This window comes from Panicum virgatum, chromosome 5K, assembly GCF_016808335.1.
Source record: "Panicum virgatum strain AP13 chromosome 5K, P.virgatum_v5, whole genome shotgun sequence".
NCBI lineage: Eukaryota > Viridiplantae > Streptophyta > Magnoliopsida > Poales > Poaceae > Panicum > Panicum virgatum.
The window spans coordinates 31,388,816-31,407,827 of record NC_053140.1 but is presented as its reverse complement, the minus strand read 5'-3'; the positions used below and the strand labels follow the sequence as shown (position 1 = coordinate 31,407,827).

The window sequence follows — 19,012 nt, the reverse complement described above, 5'->3', positions numbered from 1 at the left end:
CCCAGCTGTGGCCAAGGCCACGAGATCATACTATTATTAGTATCGTAGGAAGCATGGGAGGATGCACTCTTTTACCGTCTGTTTGGTTGCGGGATCAATGGGTTGGGTTGGATCCAACTCTCATTTTGGGGACGGAGCCAACCCATCCAGTGTTTGGTTACACCTCTGATTTTGGGGACGGAGCCAACCCATCCAGTGTTTGGTTGAAGGAATTGAGAATAAGGGTTGGATGACGATATAACACCGTTTGCTATGGCATTTTACATCAGGAACCCTACAGTTCTCAAAAATTAACTAGGCCCGAATGTAAAAATCATTGAGTCATGCATATTTACAACTGGAACCAGGAAATAGTTTCTAATTCATGTTTGCCCCTGTCTTCTTCTACGGAGGTCGCGCTGCGCCGCCCCCGCCTGGACACGGATTGGGGGCCCTGCTCCCCCATGGCTCCCTGCCGCTCTGCGTGATGCGCCCGCGGCAGCTCCGCGCCGCTCCACCTCCGTCACGTCGAGCGCTGTTCCGCCTCCGCCAAGCGCCGCGCCGCCTCCGCCTTCGCCGTGCGCGGGAGGGAGGGGGAAGGAGGAGCAAAGGGCGGCGGGGGAGGGAGGGAGGATGGAGGCACGACGCCGGGGACCGCCCGCCCGCGGCCGCTGGGGAGGGAGGGAGGGAGGAGGGGCACCGGAGGAGGCGGCGATGGGGGAGGCTGGAGGAGGAGGCGCGGCGAGGAGGCCGAGGCCGGAGGAGGCGGTGACCTGGGGCGGAGGTCGTAGGAGGAGTAGATCCGGGCCCCCTGATTCGGCGGTCGCGCGCCACTTCTGGCCCCGGTGAAGGGCCGGCAAGGGAGGGAGGGGCGGACGGCCGGCGGCGCTCGGGTGCGCCGAGTCCTGGGAAAGAGACGGAGGAAAGAGACGACGCTGACGGAACCCAGAGGAGCCGCTCCGTCCCTCGAAATATGGCGGATGAAGCCAACCTGCATATTGTAAGAATATTCCCTCTGAGTTGAAACCATCTTTACTCAGCCCCAAACCAAACACTCCTGGGAACGGATTGAACCCGCTCCGGCTCGCTCCGCTCTCCAACCAAACACACGGTTAGCTAGCTAGGACCACTCCCACACGGTGTAGTATACTTTGGGCACCTATACTTTGTTTAGAGATATATACTACGGATATATATAATAAACGGAACGGAATGGATGGAAGATTATTGGCGGCCACGTTTAATTTCAACGCAGACGAAAGGAATGGATTGTTCCAGTGCTATTATTAGGAAGCAATCATAGGACGATTTTTTTTGTTGGTATTAGCTGGATAGGACACACAGCATCATCATTTCTGCAACCTAGCAGAGCTGGTTCCGATACGACCGTTGGTTGCCGCCAAGGTGTCTTGTTTGGTTTTCTTGCACGCAAATCGAGAAAAAAATCTCCCATGCATGGAGCACTAAATAAAGTCTATTTGCAAACCTTTTCAGAGATGAGTATAACTTTTCGCGACGAATCTAATGACGGTAATTAATTGACATTTACTACAGTGATGCTACAGTATCATTCTCTAATCACGCGGTCAAATGCCTCATTAGATTCTTCAGGGTTTCTTGTGCAGGGGTTCTGTAGTTGGTTTTGTAAACTGGCTTTATTTAACATCATAATTAGCGGTCAAAGTTTTTTAGTACTCCCTAGCGTAGGGAACCAAACAGAGCCCTTATTTTGTCTATTCCATTTATTATATACTACCTCCTCCATTTTAAATTGTAGTTCGTTTGACATTTTTCACTCTAAGTTTGATCACTCATCTTATTTAAAAATTTTGTGCAAATATTATCAAATTTAAGTTATTTTTTAAGATCTTATATTCAAAGTTCAAGGACTTATCCAAAAGCGAGAATTGCATTCATTCTTCTGTAGACAGGAGTATATAGTGGTATCGTATCCTCTCATCAGTTTGAAGTAGTTATCCGCCTGGCGATTTGTTCGATAATTCTACACGCCCTACATATTTCTTCTCTGGCTGCTGCACTCCAGAGAGGCTGGTTTTCTAATATAGCAACACGTGTGCGCAAATATCCTGGTGTCCGGTTTTGTCTGGTTCATTAATGCCACCATCTTTCTCCATCCGACAAAGCGCCACTCCGGAATGATTCATCAGGAAGGTGGCACTTGGCAACCAAATAAATCGTTCGTTTTTGACAAGTGACAACAAAGCAGCCATCCATCCAAGGGGGCCACTACTATATATGCCCTAACATGATACATCCGTGGAGAGCAGTGGGCGTCGTTGTCTTTGGATGCTCGTTAGCCAGCAACGTCGCCATCGACGAACCTGCTGCTAATCGATTCGCAGCGCTCATGAACAGGTACTGTAGCTGTATCCAGACGAGAGGCTTAAAAAAATGACGTAGAGCTCGTCAGCTGGGGTTGTGCATTGACAAAGACGCGACCGATATTTGTATGCACGCCAAAGAAAAAGACATCGATGATTGTTTGGGGCCCTTATTCGGACTTGGGATCCCTGCAGAAAGCCGCCGGAAACTCTGCGCGCCAGTGATGTCACTGGAGGCGAGGACGACGAGAGTAAAGATGGCAATGGATAAAATGCCGCACGGATGTACACATTTTAGATTTCTATTTGCGAGCTACAATCCGTGCTCGAATCCGTGCCCGCAACCCGCCATGGGCAAGAAGCAAAGCCTATACCCGCTATCCTAAGATACCGCATGCTCACGGGCACGCCTGTGTACCCACAACCTGAGGGCGCGGGAGGCATGGGGGACTGGGCACGGCCGATGCCTCTGCCTGGGCGCGGCCACCTGGGTGCGACAAGCATGGGTAGGATTAGGGGTGGTAAAGGGCCCAACATTTTGAACTAGAAAATCTAAGGATCGGGTCTTAAAAGGGCCGGGCTCTAAATATATGTATTTTTGAACTAAAAATTTTAAGGGCTTTATTGGGCTGTGAAGAGGCCATTAGGGCCATAGCCCATTACCACCCCTAGGTAGGAGCCGATACTGAGGAGAGGGGGGGGGGGGGGGGCATGGGGAAGAGCCAAAGAGGGGCGTTGCGACCGCACGGTCACAGCCGGTGTGGGGCTGGACGCCGCAGGTGCGTCCACCAAGGTGCGGCAGGTGTGGGCAGGAGCCGAGATCGAGAAGGAGGGGTGGGGTCCGGTGCAGGGAAGAGCCGGGGGAGGTGCGTCCGTAGGGGTGTGGCTAGCACGGGGGCACAGGCGCGGACGACAAGTCCACATGGGTTTGGCAGGCATGGGCAGGAGCCAAGACCGAGAAGGAGGGGCAAGGGCCGGTGCGGGGAAGAGCTGAGGAGGGGGTGGCGGCCGGCGCGGGGAAGAGCCAAGAGGGGGGTGGCGAGCACTGCGTTGAAGAGACGAGGAGGGGTTGTCGTCCGCACTCGGGCTAGAGCCCTGACCACCTAAGGAGGCGTGGAGTAGGGAAGCACTTGAGTTTGGTGGCGCCCGGGAGACGCGAGTGTGAGAAATGACTCAAATGAGTTGGAAGTTGGAACCCTATAGTGTTTTATATAGTGGTATTCGCGCCCACATGTAAGCGGGTCTGGCTGGTTTGTTGGTTCGGGTACCACTTTTTGAAATTCGTTAGCAGATATGCATTGGGTTTAAATTGTGCCCACGCCGGTATATGTGGGTACAAACTTAGACCTGTATCCATGCTGACTGGGTTAGGTCTGTGGGTACATTTATGTTTTGTACCCGTTGCTTTCTTTACGCCGCGTGCGCGAGCCGGAGAACTGGAAGCTAGCGAAGGCATTGTTCGGTTACGTAGTTTTTCAGGGTCGGGATTCGAGAATGATATGTACACCAAGAGACTCGTGATAGGTACTACAAGAGATTGGATTTATTCTGGGTCGAGAAATTATTGCAACAAAATGGACTCATAATAGGTATAATAAGAGACTAGGATTGATTTCACACGTCTCGACTTATGGATGGATTCTCAATCTCTTTGTTACAATTAGTTCTTGACCTGGAATAAATTCCAATCTCTCTTGTATCTTTCATGTCCGGTCTGGAATAAATCCTGTCTAACCAAAGGCCTAATAAGTTGGCAAACTTCCTTTTTTTCACGCCCTATGGCAGCGCCACAGAAACGATCGCGACGCCTGCTACGTGTGCCGCGAGAACCCAAGGCCCAACGGCCCGTACGCTCGGCGACATGGAAGCCACCAACAGTTAGACTGTCAGATGCGCGATCGAGAGCAGTGGGTCCGATCGATGATGATGGGATTTGGAATTTGGAGGATTATTGGTATTGGTTTTGTTTGGTTGCTCCTCTTGATTCCGGAGCTTCGGTTTTGCGAGAGATGCCACTCTACGCTCGGTAAATTAACCTTAATTCTTCCGTCATATCTCCCGGCCTAACAAAAAATAATTCACAGTCTGAACATTTATACGGACCTGTAGCTATCAGGACCGCCCCGAATGAAAAGGTGAATCAAAACTGCACAGTATATATGCTAGCGCCTAGCAACAGGGATGTGCAGTGTGCTAAAAAAACATGCAGTTGACCGCTTCAGTGATGTGTGGTCCCATCAGCGCCAATTGGTGCCGGTATACAATGCCCTGGCAGTCAGTTGCTGCGCCGGCCGGTCGCGCACATGCAGCAGATGCAATGGCCATGTTTGGATCACTCTGGCCCTGTTTGTTTCCGTAGCAGGAGTAGCGCACACATTTTTCGAAAAAAAATCTCACATGTATGGAGTACTAAACAAAGTTTATTTGCAAAACTTTTACACGGATGGGTGTAACTTTTCACGATGAATCTAATGACAGTAATTAATCGATGATTGGCTACAGTAACCATCATCTAATCGTGCGGTCAAAGGCCTCATTAGGTTCGTCTCGCGAAGTAGCGCAGGGTTGTGGAGTTAGTTTTGTAAATTGCCTTTATTTAGTAACCCTAATTATTAGTCAAAATTTTTGTACTACTTGTGCTACAAAGAACCAAACAAGGCCTCTACCGTCCTAGCGCGCATATTTTTTTGAAAAAAGAATCTCGTATACATAGAGCACTAAATAAAGTCTATTTACAAATTTTTTTAGGAATGAATGTAACTTTTCGCAATGAATCTAATGACGATAATTAATTGATAATATGCTACAATAATGCTACAGTACCATCCTCTAATCGCGCGGTCAAAGATCTCATTAGATTCTTCAGGATTCCTACCCCAGGGGTTCTAGAGTTGGTTTTACAAACTGACTTTATTTAATAACCTTAATTAATGATCAAAGTGCCTAGTATGAACTTTCTAACATAAACCAAACAGGGCCAATGCATGCTTGGGTTGGGTTTGGGTTAGTTTTGTTCTCCCTTTTGAAAAAAGTTCAATTTACTCTCTTTAAATATAGCTAAAGTCTGAATAACCTTCTAAATTATAACTTGGTTCAATTTACCTCCTAAACTATGCCCTTTAGTTTATTTCACCCCATAATAAAATTTGTCTTTTTTGTTTTTACATACACAAGTTGAATATTAATTTCAAATTTTGCAGGGTAGCAGTGGACATTACAATGCTTAATGAAAAGTTATTATAATTTTTTAGTCATTATTTTTCACATAATTTTCAAATCCAATGATTATTTTATTGTTAAATATCATATCCTACAAAAAATATGATAAAAAATTATGATGTATTTTTCTAACATGTGTTATGACGTGTATTATCATCTTGTAAAATTTCAACTTAAAACTACGTCTATGCATGGAGAAATAAAATAGACAAATTATATTAGGGGGTAATTTGGACCAAAGAGCATAGTTTGAAGGGTAATAAAATGAACTAACGATAGTTTAGAAGGTTATTCGGACTTTAGCTATAGTTAAGATGAGTAATTTAGACTTTTTCCTTTCCTCTTTATGTGATCGATCGACGATCGGGTATAGAGGTCAGATTAATCCTTATCTAACAAATATGGTCGACCGTGTTAACGGTGCCACTAGCGCTCTACCGGTAAAATAAGGTACTATGACCGTACTTTGGCATACCGAGAGCTCCACCGCACTATACCTGATGCAGAAACTAATGGTTACACAACTTTTTATTAATTCACTACAAGTAACAGCAAAATGTTGGTTTCATGGAAAGATAAAAAATGCCATTATCAGTTTGCGCCACGCAGAAGCAGGAATCGATTCATGTGAGCATGGCGTCGCCTTAGCCTGTAGCTAATAACGGGCTTATCGACAAGCAGGAGATGTACTTCCTCAGTCCAAAAGATATATAACTCCCTTTTTCTGAGGTGTCAATAATTTTAATTTTAACTAAATTTATAATATAATTGTTATAAGTTAAAGTTTTTATATACAAGATTAATTGTAGGTCAAATTTTTTAATTGAATCTTAAATTATATGTGTGCCTTGTATCCTAGGACGTAGGGAGTATATCATTAAGTTAATCATATAATTTGTTTTCATAATAAATCTAATTGGATATATAGAATAGTAATTATTTTATAAATTTGATTAAATAAAAAATATTTAACTTCTCCAAGTGAGAGTTACTTTTTTTTGTTTTTAAGGACGGAGGGAGTAGGTGGTCCGTGTGTACAGGTTTGGCCGTTGGGGCATGTTGCATGTGCCTAACACATTTTTAAAAAGTGCATATACCTACGCTCATGGATCAGATGCACCTAATACAGCCACGTGGCGGGTCGACAACCAAATTGGCAGGCATCCGCCGTTGATTCCGGCCACGTGACGCCGCGCGCCTCACTCAGATCACAGCGAACACGACAAGGAAAAACAGCCTGAGCCCTGCTGCGCGCGTCATCCCCGGGCACACGTAGGGACGTAGGGTCTGATTGGTTACCTGCATCAACCTGTAGCTAAGCTCACGGGATGCGGTTTAAGCCTGTTTGATATCTGCACGAGGTAGCGAGCCTGTATCCGGCGGTGCAAAAGGTTCCCACGAGCCTGGCTCCCGAGGAACGTGTAAATCGGTCGCACACGGTGAGCCTGGCTGCCGTGATGCAGGAGCAAGTGTGGGGGCCAGCGTCCAGACAAACAAAAATGACTGGTCAAACTAGTTAAACATATAACCAATCAATTGTTCTGGTTGGCCTAGCTCTAGGGAAACGTGAACCAAGCAATTTGACGCTGCACCTCGCGAGCCTGTCCAGCACGGGTCTGGATGGCTAGCGCGAGCCAGGCTGCCGGCAGCAGAGAACCAATCAGGCCCGTAGGTAGCCGATCCGCCGATCAAACCTACCCCGCCTGCTCTTTTCAAAAAAAGAAAAAAAAGAGAAAAAACCTACCGCCTGCCGCGTGGAGAGTGGAGATGCTACGCGCGGGCGTCCTCGCCGGCGGGCCGCCGCCACGCCATGGCTTGCGGCGGCGAGCCCCTCGCCTGCGCGCACACGTGCTCAAGCAGATCCCCCCGCAGCGCGCACACGTGCTCCATCGCCAGCCGGGTGCTTATCCCCGTGCCGACCGTTAGCGGGTTGACCTTCTGAGCCGTAGCCGCTCCGGCAAGTCCGTGTTTGGTTGATCACCTAAACTTTTTTTTCAAAAAAGACGAATGCATGTATGGAGTACTAAACGAAATTTATTTGTGAAATTTTTTCATGGATGAGTGTAATATTTCGAGACAAATCTAATGAGCCAAGTTCCATCATGATTGGCTACAGTAACCGTGCCTAATCATCCCCTAATCGCACAGTCAAAGGTCTCATTAGCTACAATAACTGCTACAGTACCATAGTTATGGAGGTGATTTCGTAATTATACTTTATTTAATACCCCTAATTAATGGTCAAAATACTGACAAATTTTCATGAAATTTTTTTCAGAAACCATCCAAACACGGCCAGGCCCCACTCTGGGCCTAGGCGGGAGGGGCGACCGCCGGGGTGCCCGGCCGGAGGGGGCCCCAACCGCCGTGCATGCTGACAGCCACGATGTTTGCGCGGCACGCGTCTCCTCTCGTTCTCAATTTATCCTCCTGTGCCACATCTGACATCTTGCTTGCACTGTTATTGGGAGTGAGCGCCTCTATGTTTGGACCAAAGTCCTAAAGCTGTCGGAGTTCACTGTACGTCTGCATTCTCATCCTCTAGTAACCTGCTAGAGTTTTGGTGTGATTTGGGGTTGAGCCCATGTTTAGTTTTCAAAAAAAATTTTATAGTATTAGTCACATCGAATGTTCGGACACATGCATGAAGCATTAAATACAGTTAAAAAATAACTAATTACACAGTCTAACTGATTAGCATGAGATGAATCTTTTAAGCCTAATTAGTCTATGATTGGACATTATTTGTCAAGTAACAACAAAATGTGCTACAGTAACAAAACCAACAACTTTTCACCAACTAAACAGAGCCCCTAGTGTTTGAGATATTTTCCGTGCCTTGCATCTGGTTGTACAGAATAGGAATAACAAGTGTAACTAGGAGCTCACATTCTGTGCTAAAACAATTGATCTTCAACGTTAGATGATCTTGAGCTCCGGATAATTCTAATATTTAACCTTCTACATACATCTCTATCTATATCTCTACTTACTACTAAAGCAAGCAATGATTCATCCAAGTTCTAATTGAAATCCGAGTGACCGTATGTTGAGCTATGGGTCTGAAGCCATATTTACAGTTAGGGTTTGATAAATAAAATAAAAAAAAGATGGAAGTCCTCAGCCAACACGTATTATGTTATTATAAAGGGAAAAGTCCAATTTTCATCCTCGAACTATCGCAAAAGTATAATTTTCAACCTTCAACTACGAAACCGGACAACATAGGCCATTCAACTGTCAAAACCGAACAAATTTGGCCCTTAGGGTGGTTTTCTATTTTCTAAAAAAATTAAATAAATCTAATTAGATCTAAAAAATTAAAACTAATTCACTTTAAATCAGAAAAATATGAAACTAGTACCAAAATTTTTCTAAAAAATAACCTATCTATTATTGCTCCATTTGAATCTTAATTATTAAAAATAATTGATATAATTGCAAGCAACCAAATATTATAAATATAAAAAATTATATCTGAATAGCTCACAAGTCGTGTGACAATAGATAGGTTACATTTTCAGAAAACTTTTGACACCCATTTCATAATTTTTTGACTTAAAATGAATTACTTATACATTTTTAGTGTAAAATTAAATATTTTTAATTCTTACAAAATGGAAAACCACCCTCAAAACCACCCCAGGGGCTAAATTTGTCCGGTTTTGACAGTTGGATGGTCTATGTTGTCCGGTTTTATAGTTGAAGGTTGAAAATCGGACTTTTGCGATAGTTGGAGGGTGTAAACCGGACTTTTCTCTATTATAAATGCATATGGTGTATAATATATATATGATTTTTATGCTAATCAATATATTTATGTAGCTTCCGGCAGCACATATTTGCAAGTGTATATATATATATATATATATCGACATACCCATATCGTGTATTGGTAATAAATAAATGTCGGTGGATGTTTTCTTATCGTTGATGGAGTCGTTCGAGCTTTCGGTTCTCATTTGGCATAATAGTCTCATTTTAATGCTCTTTCAGTTTACAATATGGACAATGTTTTTAAGAATTAAATAAATCTTTCTACTAATATATGCTTTATCATTTTGCAAATGTGAAAAAAATAGCTTAAGGGCCCACCGTATCCCGTTCGCTCTAGGGCCCTTAGGCTCTCCGCAGTGGGTACTCTATCCCACGCGGTATCGCACATACAGAGTCAGTTTACAGAAAAAACGTCCGCAGCGGGGGACGGTAAACCCATCACTATTTTTCCGTTTCTGCATGCACACTCCAAATCGAGCGCAGACGAGCGCAGATACAGAAGGAACGGGACACACGACGTGGCGCGGGGCCCGCGCACTCGCGCGCCATCCCAACCACGCGGCCGACGAGCGGGGAGGGGGCCGCCGGAGAGGAGGGAGGGCGGGCCGCCGGGGAGGGATGGCCGCCGTGTGCCGCGCGCTGGCCTCCCTCCCCTGCTGCGCGCGGAGCTCGGCCGCCGTGCCGCCGTCCTAGCGACCCGCACAGAGGGAAGAGGGGGGACGAGGGGCGCCAGCGCGGCGTCGAGGAAGAGGAGGCCCGCACAGCCGCGCCGCCCGCGAGGAAGACGAGGAGGCGGGACCGCGCGGCCGCGCGAGGCTCCGCCGCAGGAGCCGGCGAGGAGGCTCGGTGGAGGGAGCTGGGCCGCCCTGCCTCGCCATGGCCGCGCGCCAGCCACCGCCTGGCCCGCCCGCCATGGAAGAAAGGGAGGAGGGCCCGACGCTCGCTCCGCCTGGACCGCCCGCCATGGAAGAAAGGGAGCAGCGCGCAGGGGAGGGGGCGGGAGGGGTTGCGCGCGGCCTCGCATCGCCGCGCCTTCGCCTCGCCTTCGCCTCGCTGGGCCGTCGCCGCCGCCAGGGAGGAAGGGCGCCGGTGGGGAGGGAGGCCGCACCTGCCACCCCCGGCGAGCTCGAGGAGAAGCAGGGCTGCGGCGAGGCGAGCTCGAGGAGCAGCAGGGCCGCCACGGCTCCGCCTCCCGCCCACGCACCGCTGCTGCAGCCGCTCCATCCCATCGAGGGCGCCATGGGCCCCGCCGCGTGCGGGCCGCCGTCCCGCGCGGGCCTCCATCGCCACCGCCGCCGCGCGAGGTCCCCTGCCTTGCTGCGCGCGCTCGCTGTTCGAGGGGCGTGGGGAGGCGGGCCAGGAAGGGGGAGGAAGGAGGGGCCGCCGTCAGGGAGGGTGCTCGGGAGGTGGTGCCGCCGAATCCCCGGCCCGCCGCGACCATGGACAGAGAGGAGGAGGCCGCCGCCGTGCCGCTGTCCCGCGAGCCGCCGCGCGCGCCGGTGTTCGGTTCGCCGACGCCGGGGACGCCGCGGAGGCCGCCATGGAGCTCGATCCAGCGCGGATCAGGTCGAACTCGAGCTCGTGGCTGGCGCGGGAAGGGAAGACGGCGGCGCGTCCCCGCTGGAAGGAGGCGCAAGGAGGGAGGAGGTGGCCAGGAGGAGGGCGGTGCAGCGGGGCGGGCCGCCGGCGGGAGCAGGGAGGAGGTGGTGGCCGGTGGCGGTGGCCGGGGGAGGAGGGGCGCGGTGGCGGAGGGAGAGAGGACGGAGGGAGGGAGAGAGAGGCCGGGGGAGAGGGGGGTAGAAAAGAAAAAAAAATTATGACACGTGGGCCCCACGCCTTGGTAGTTGGTATGGAGTAGAAATATAGAGAGTGAACGAGCGCAGAGAAACTGAACGTAGAGTGGAGAATCTCGATGATTAGGATGGAATATTCTTTTTAGAGAGTGAATTTGGAGAGTGACGAGTGCGGAGAGCCTTAAAACACTAGAGCCGGCCCTGAACACGGCCCAAGTGGCAGCGCCTCCGACGAGGCGACGATCACCGGACCTATCCTTGGCGCAGGCCGTGTGGGGTATGGCTGGGCGTTCTGGTTACCCGAAAAGTTCGGGTCGGGTATTTCGGGTTTTGAAAATTTCAGGTTTTGAAAAATAGAACCCGAAATTCGCTGACAAAAACCAGAACCCGACAATTCGGGTACCCGAAAACTTTGGGTTCGGGTTCGGGTTACCCGAACTACCCAAATTGCTGAACTCTGAATGACCAAACTGAGTAACTGAATAAACATGCCCAGTCGCTAGTATACATGTTCAGAGATAAACATGAGTTTTTCAAAGATAAACAACACTACTAGTACATGACCAAACTGACAGTTTACACTTCAAATATCACAATTAATAAATATAGTTTTGAAGCACCCAACAGAGATAAACATGACTCTCATGAAGATGAAGCTGCGCCTCCAGGCAGGCAGGCACCAAAGTCCAAACCACCCAGGCACCCACCAGCACCATGCACCACGGCACCAGCCTACATGCAAAGGCACACAAAGCAATAAGACAGGGATGCAAATTAACAATAACAATGATAATATTACCTTCTAAGATGTAGACGACCCGGGTTTGGAGATGGACTTGGAGTTGCTTCCTGTTGGTGTTGCTTGTGTTTTCTCAGTGGAAGCCTCTTTTTCTTTCCCTTTTCCTTTGCTAATATTCTGAGCTTTATGGTTACCAAATTCTTCAATTAACTCTACAATGACAGGAATCCAAGCAATGAGTAAAATTTTACAATGATGCAATGCAACAAATGCATAAATGAGTTAAGTAAAATTATGTACCTTTTTCCATCATTTCTAATTCCTCCATATTCTCTTTGATGTCAATAGGAGTTGCTCTCCTAAGCCAATCCTGTGCACAAACTAGAGCCTCTACCATGAATGGAGTAAGAGAAGTACGGAAATCATCTAAAATACGTCCACTTGTGCTGAAAGCATACTCTGATGCTACTGTGGAGACAGGTATAGCAAGCACATCACGAGCCAAGTGAGCTAAAACTGGAAGCCTGGGTGCGTTGTCTTTCCACCAAACAAGGATGTCAATCTTTTTATTCCTATCCTCTGTATCTTCACTAAGATACTTGTCAAGTTCTGACTTGGCTGTATTGCTAGAACCACTTTCCATCCTCATCCTTTGTGGAGACAGGTATAGCAAGCACATCATCAGATGTTGAAAGCGACAAGGAAGAACATTAGCATTACTTGGAATCAGATGGATATATAGAAGGAAGTAGTATGTAGTACATGATGAGTTTACATATACTTGGAAAAGCTTATATATGTAAAATTCACGACTAGCAAGTGCACATATATATATTGATTGATTTAGCTGAGGGCGCAATGCAACAATCAAGAAACACACTGGCCTCAGCCGCAGCAGCAGCAGCACACAAACGCGGACATATAAATTACAAAACACGCGGAATCGTATTGGCAACTACCAACTAGGGATCACTGACCAAGTTAAGCTACAGAGATCCATACGACGCAGACCAACCAATTGCTAACGGATGGACCAATCGGAGATCAGATAGGAGGAAGGGGATCGATGAGCCTCGCAGAGCTCAGACGGATCTGGGGCGCGTACCTTTCCTAGCCAGCGGTGTCCCAGATCTGGGCTTTGACGACCTTGTCCTCGACGTGGATGCGGCGAGTGGCGAACTCGACGACCCCAGTGGTGGACGACGACGGCAAAGAGGTGGAGGCAGAGGACACGCGGCTCGCCGGATCTAGCGAAGGCAAAGGCGGATCGGAGGGGCGGCGCCGTTGCGTGGAGGCGCGAGGAGGAGTGGAGGGGCGACGCCGTTGCGTGGAGGTGCGAGGCGGAGTGGAAGGGCGGTGCCGTCGTGTGGACAGGAAGTCGAGGTCACCGGGGATAAGAAGAGGAAGAGGCCGCCTCGGGCTCGGGGGCCTGCACGCTCGGCCGCTCGCGCAGGCGCAGGCGCACGCGGAAGGTGGTGCCGGTGGCGGCGGGCGGTGGCGCGGTGGGTGGCTGGGGCTAGCGTGGGGGGGCGGCGGCGCGGCGCGGGGTTGGGGCGGCGGCGCGGCGCGGGGTCGGGGCGTCTGGCGAGTCGTGTCTGGCCGTCTGGGGCCTGGGCGCACGGCGTGGGGTTAGGGTTAGGCTTGGACGCTCGGTGTTGGTGGTGGGCTGGGCTGCAATTTATTTGGGCTATTGGGCTGACCAATTTTTCGGGTAAATCGGGTATGTCGGGTACCGTGGCCCAAAACCCGAACTACCCGTATTAATTTCGGGTACCGTGGGTTGGAACCCGTATTAGGGTTCGGATTTTTTGGGCTCGGGTTTTTCGGATTCAGGCTTTGGGTATCGGGTTTTTTGCCCAGCCATAATGTGGGGGCAGTTGGGCGCTGCCGACACGAGGCCGGCTGTACTAGATCGCCGATGGTGGCGGCGGCGATTTCTCAATTGATTTTTTTTTCAGCGTGGCCGACGTGGCGGCCCACCGGCCTCTCCTGAGTCCTGACCACGCCAAGCACACACCGATTACTTTTTTTTTTTGAAGTTAAGCACACGCCGATTACTGCTAGCCTGCCGGGACACGCATAGTTTTGACTTTGTGGCCCCGCTGTTAAAAAACCCTAGCTAACCTTTCGTTCGCCTACCAAATCTGATCTGAAACTGAATAGATATACAAGGCTCAGGTTACAATCTGTAGTCTAGCTGTCTAGGCGGAAATTAACTAAATGTCGTGATGCATCATCGCCTCATCGGGCACTTGTGCCGTGCACACGGGGAGGGAAAAGATGTGCCATTTGTGCCCACAGGTTACAATCTCCGAGCAGAAGAAACCACGGTAGTAGTATAGTAATAAACTGCCGATGTGCCATTTGTGCAGAGGTTTTACGAGGCCAACATGAGGCCACCCGTAGTGACTAGTGAGTCGATAACAGCTGCCGATAGTCAACCACGTAGGAAAGAGAGTAGAAGAGACAGAAGGAGCTGCCGATACCTCCATCAACACTCTACAGCACGAAATTCAAGGAATGTGGCGGGCCCCACGAACACAACGCCGGGGCGATTGGGGCTAGAGGCAGAGGCTTTGGAGGTGTAAAAGTTTTCATGAAGTTTTTTTTGGTCTTTTGATCACTAATTAGAGATATTAAATGAAGTCTAATTATAAAACAATCTCTACAATCATAGTGCTGTATCATGTGCTGTAGGTAATAAGGTTTTTGACGCATGCTTAGAAGATGATTAGAGGCGGACCTCGTACTTGCCCACCCGCCGCAGCGCCCCGCCGCCGCCGCCGCCTCCCCCCACCATCTCCGCGGCCTCCCTTCCTCCTCCGTGCGGCGAAGAGTCGCGAGCCCGGTGCGGAGTGTCGCGCCGCCGCCGACGGAGCTGGGGACCGAGCTGCTCAGGCGGTCGACGACGCCATTGATGGGAGCGAGAGATTTCGGGCAGAGCAAAGCCTACGTGTGAAGCGGAGAAGCCTCCTTTTTGAATGGGGAATTTACAATTTCTGTGGGCAGGCAGGCAAGCAGGTGGCAGCTGGTTGAAGTTTTGTGCTAGTGGAGTGGGAGCAAGGAAAAAAATTTCGGACGGTAAATCCGGTTTACCGGAAAATTTACCGTTACCGATTGTGTCCGAGAAACGAATTCCGGCAAAATTTCGAATTTTTCGGTTTCAAAATTCAAAAATTCAAAAAAATTCATAAAAAACGAAAACCGGATTTTCCGACCGGATTTCGTTGCTTTCCGGTCGGATTTCGGTGCTTTCCGGTCGGAAAACATTGTTTTAGCAATGTAAAAAAATATTTTGGTATAGATGGTATTGCAAAGGAACTATTACACATGTATATATAATTTAAACACGAAATATCCATTCAAATTCCGTAAAAACAATATATCCCTCACATGACTAAACACATATAGATCCGTATATGAAATAGAAATGTAAACTCTTAATAAGTATCCCTCATATGACTAAACACACATAGATTCCGTAAAAATAATATATTCCTCACATGACTATTACACATGTTGGGTTTATTTAGCAAAACATGTCATATATATGATCAGCTTGTATAACTTGGACAATGAACTTGGTATTGTATTATTGCAATGAACCTATGGCTTGTATGACTAGGACAATGGACTTGGTATTGTATTATATTGGATTTAGATTGTGTGTCTTGTATGGACAATTGGACATACATGTTTTAGGTGAATCCTATTAATATTTGGTGTGTGAAATATTTATTATGCTTTGTGAACTGTTATATATGCAAAATTAGATGAAGTGCTGTAAAATTTTTAATTTTTCCTCACTGATTTTACAATTTCCGATCACCAACAACATTTTCCGGTCAGAAAACACCGAAATCCGGTCGGAAAACACCGAAATCCGGTCGGAAAATGTCGAAAACCGAAATTTGAATTTCAAATCGTTTTCCGATCGGAAAATCCGAAAAAAAACGGAAAACCGGTAATTTTCCGTTTCCGAGAACGTCCGGAAAATCATTTTCCGTCGGAAAAGTAAACCCTGAGTGGGAGTTGGCTTTTGGAGCAAAATCCGAGGGCGGAGGGGTGTTTCGCCTTTCGTGGAGCAGGTGCGTTGGTACGGCCCGCTTCTTTTTGAAAAAACAAAAAAGAAGGGAATTTTATTTTTTTGGCGAGGAAAAAGCAGGGAATTGAATCGGGAGAGATACATCGATTAATATTTCTGGTGGGCGAAAGCGTTTTGCGCGCGGTAAGAAAAATCAAATCGAGTGAAACGCGACGGAATTCATTGTGTTGTTGAAAAGAATGCATTGCCTAGCGTCACGAGTTCACAATCACATCAAGACGACTCCTCGGTTGCCTAGCGTCACGAGTTCACAATCACTGTAGCCAAACATGGTGGAACTTGACTCATTAGATTCGTCTCGAAAAATTATACCCATCCGTAAAAAGGTTTTGCTAATAAACTTCATTTAGTACTCATGTATACATTTGTCTTTTTGTGAAAAATATTTCGAGATGGCACCAAACATGGCCTGAGAAGGGAGATGGCCCCACGTGATTAAAAAATTATTGGAACAATTGCCATTTGTGATATCTGCTAGTTGAGTTGGCAGCGTGCAGCTAAGCCCTGTGTTTAGACGTTGACACTGTAGTATTTTCGTTGTTATTTGATAAATGATGTTCAATTATGGACTAATTAGATTTAAAGATTCATCTCGTACTAATTAATTAGATTGTGTAATTGGTTATTTTTTAACTGTATTTAATGCTCCATGTATATGTTCAAATATTCGATTTGACGGACACTGCAGAAATTTTTTTGGGAACTAAGCAGGGTGTAGCGAAAATGGCCTCTCATGCCATATTTCAATATAATGTTTTGGCGATTGATGACACACGCAATACTTGAACTAATGTGTTTGCTTAGATGATATACTCAGGCTTTTAGGTTCAAGTGATGACAAAGAGAAGAGAGGCGAAGCTAGGCCCGAAGGGCCGCCCCTACGGGGGTTCCGCTACCCGGTTAGCGGACGGGGGTCGAGGGGGAGCCGCCCCTCGCGGGTCTCAGGGCAGCGCCCTGAAACCTAAAAGAAATCAAGTCACCGGTTGAACCGACGCCAAGCAAATTACACACGTCGGTGCATTGACTTGAGCACGTCTGGGAGTTTTAGTATCACCGGATGAACCGACGTAAGGCAAAATGTACTCATCGGTGCAATGACAGAGATGGCCTGCGGGCTAGGGTTTGGCACCGGATGAACCGACGATAGGAAGTTTGAATACGTCGGTACAATGGCAGAAGCAGACCAAGGAAAATGCATACATCGGATGAACCGATGATGCACCGGTTAATGGCGTCGGTGCAGTTGTCCAGAGAGTTTGTTTTTCAAGGATCAGAGGACAGTTGCACTCACCGGTTAAACCGACGCTAATATTACATACACCGGTCGATTGCGTCGGTTGATTGCCCGTACACGTAACGGCTAGTTTTCAGTGGGCAGTTTAGTATCACCGGTTAAACCGACGATGGCAATTTGGGGAGCATCGGATTAACCGGTGTTAAGCACATTTCTGGCAGGTTTTCCCCAACGGCTATATTTGCTTGTGCTGCCTATATATACCCTCAAGGCCGCACCATTTGAGTGTGCTGGAGTTAAAAGAAGTATACTAGAGCTAAAGATCATCTCCAACCACCATAGAGCTTCATTGTACATCATATAGGCTTAAGCACACTTGTTAGAGTGCTTAGTGCTTGATTAGGGATTAGTTCTTGCGAGAGCTCCCTTGAGAGAAGTCTTGCTGCGGCAAGCAAACACTTGTACTCGTCGTGTGACCCTCCGACTTGGTGTGGAGTGGCAACGACACTTTGTGCGGGGAAGTAGGCCCCTACTTGGTGTTAAAGCTCCAAGATAGTGAAGACGGTGCCGTGGTGACGCTTCGAGATAGACGGTGGCGGTGACCTCGTCTTTGTGACTTGGTGTCACTTAGCCTTTGCTTGTCGGGAGCCTTGGAGGCGTGGCAAGACGGTGATCAAGCGAAGAGACTCGGTATCACACTTGTTCTTTGTGAGCAAGTGGCCGTGGACGTAGGGAGGGACTTTGGTGTCCTAACCGAACCACGTTAAATCGTGTGTCTTGGTGTCTTCACGGGAGTTTGCATATCCTCTCCCTTACCGCTTTACTTACCGCATTACGTTTCCGCATTTACTCTTTCTTGCTTACCTTTACTTTCCTAGTTAGTTTGATTAGGATTGGCTATAGGTGGCAAGTCTTTTGGGGTAAGTAGAGGGTAGCATAGATAAACCTTAGTCATAACTAGCATGTGTAGGACGTGTTAGGTTTATCTTAAGCAATTAGATTGAGCCCTAGGATAGAAAAACGATTAGCGACCCTATTCACCCCCTCCCCCTCTAGGGTCGGACACCCCGGTGATCCTTACACAGGGCCTAAGCCTTATAGAGAGCAGCTCACGCTAACCGTTGCGGGTGGCCTGAGGCGGCAAGAGTTAACTGCCTTTTATTATTAATCAAACGTACTACACTCGTATGTGTGCTCTCTCCATACAAGAAATAGATAACGTTTTGAACAAAATTTAAGTTAAATACTGAGAATATAAATCATGAATATTTTTTAGTTTATTGAGTTTGAAAAAATAAAAATTATATGAATAAATTTGTTTTAAAAATCATTTTCATAATATATATATTATTTTGCAATAAATATTTTTATAAAAATAAACAGTCAAAGTTATGCTTCGAAGACCGTATCACTGTCCTAAACATCATCTCCATGTGGGCCCCACCGCGCCCTTCGACATCTTAACAAAAGTGAAAGAAGACCCGTACCCACTCTTCTTCCCCCCCCCCAAATCGAGCGGGTTTCCATGAAGAAGATCTTGTTCAGCATGTTCTATTCGATACTGGTCGGAGAAGAACCCGACTCGGTATTCTTAAAAAAAAAGAAGGGAAGCAGAACAAGTCAAGATGATATGGGTCGCCCCTTCTTCTTGTCGTACCTCTTTTTTTTATCCCCTCGAACAAATCGAAATGATTGAAGTTTTTCTATTTGGAATCGTTTTAGGCCTAATTCCTATTATTTTAGCGGGAAATGGTCGGAGGAGAAGGTTAATGGGAGGGCTACGATTATCCTTTTTCTTGTATGTGTTCCTACGAGAAGGAAATG

At 47.7% G+C, this 19,012-nt stretch overlaps 1 long non-coding RNA gene across 1 annotated transcript; it reads right to left on the bottom strand.

Annotated features, from left to right (window-relative positions):
- Positions 1–11,572: 11,572 nt before the first annotated feature.
- LOC120710632 lies at positions 11,573–13,350 on the bottom strand. Its single transcript, XR_005689958.1, has 3 exons — positions 12,150–13,350; positions 11,910–12,061; positions 11,573–11,842 (listed from the first exon to the last, which is right to left on the bottom strand). It is a non-coding gene; the product is annotated as an uncharacterized LOC120710632 (long non-coding RNA).
- Positions 13,351–19,012: the final 5,662 nt, after the last annotated feature.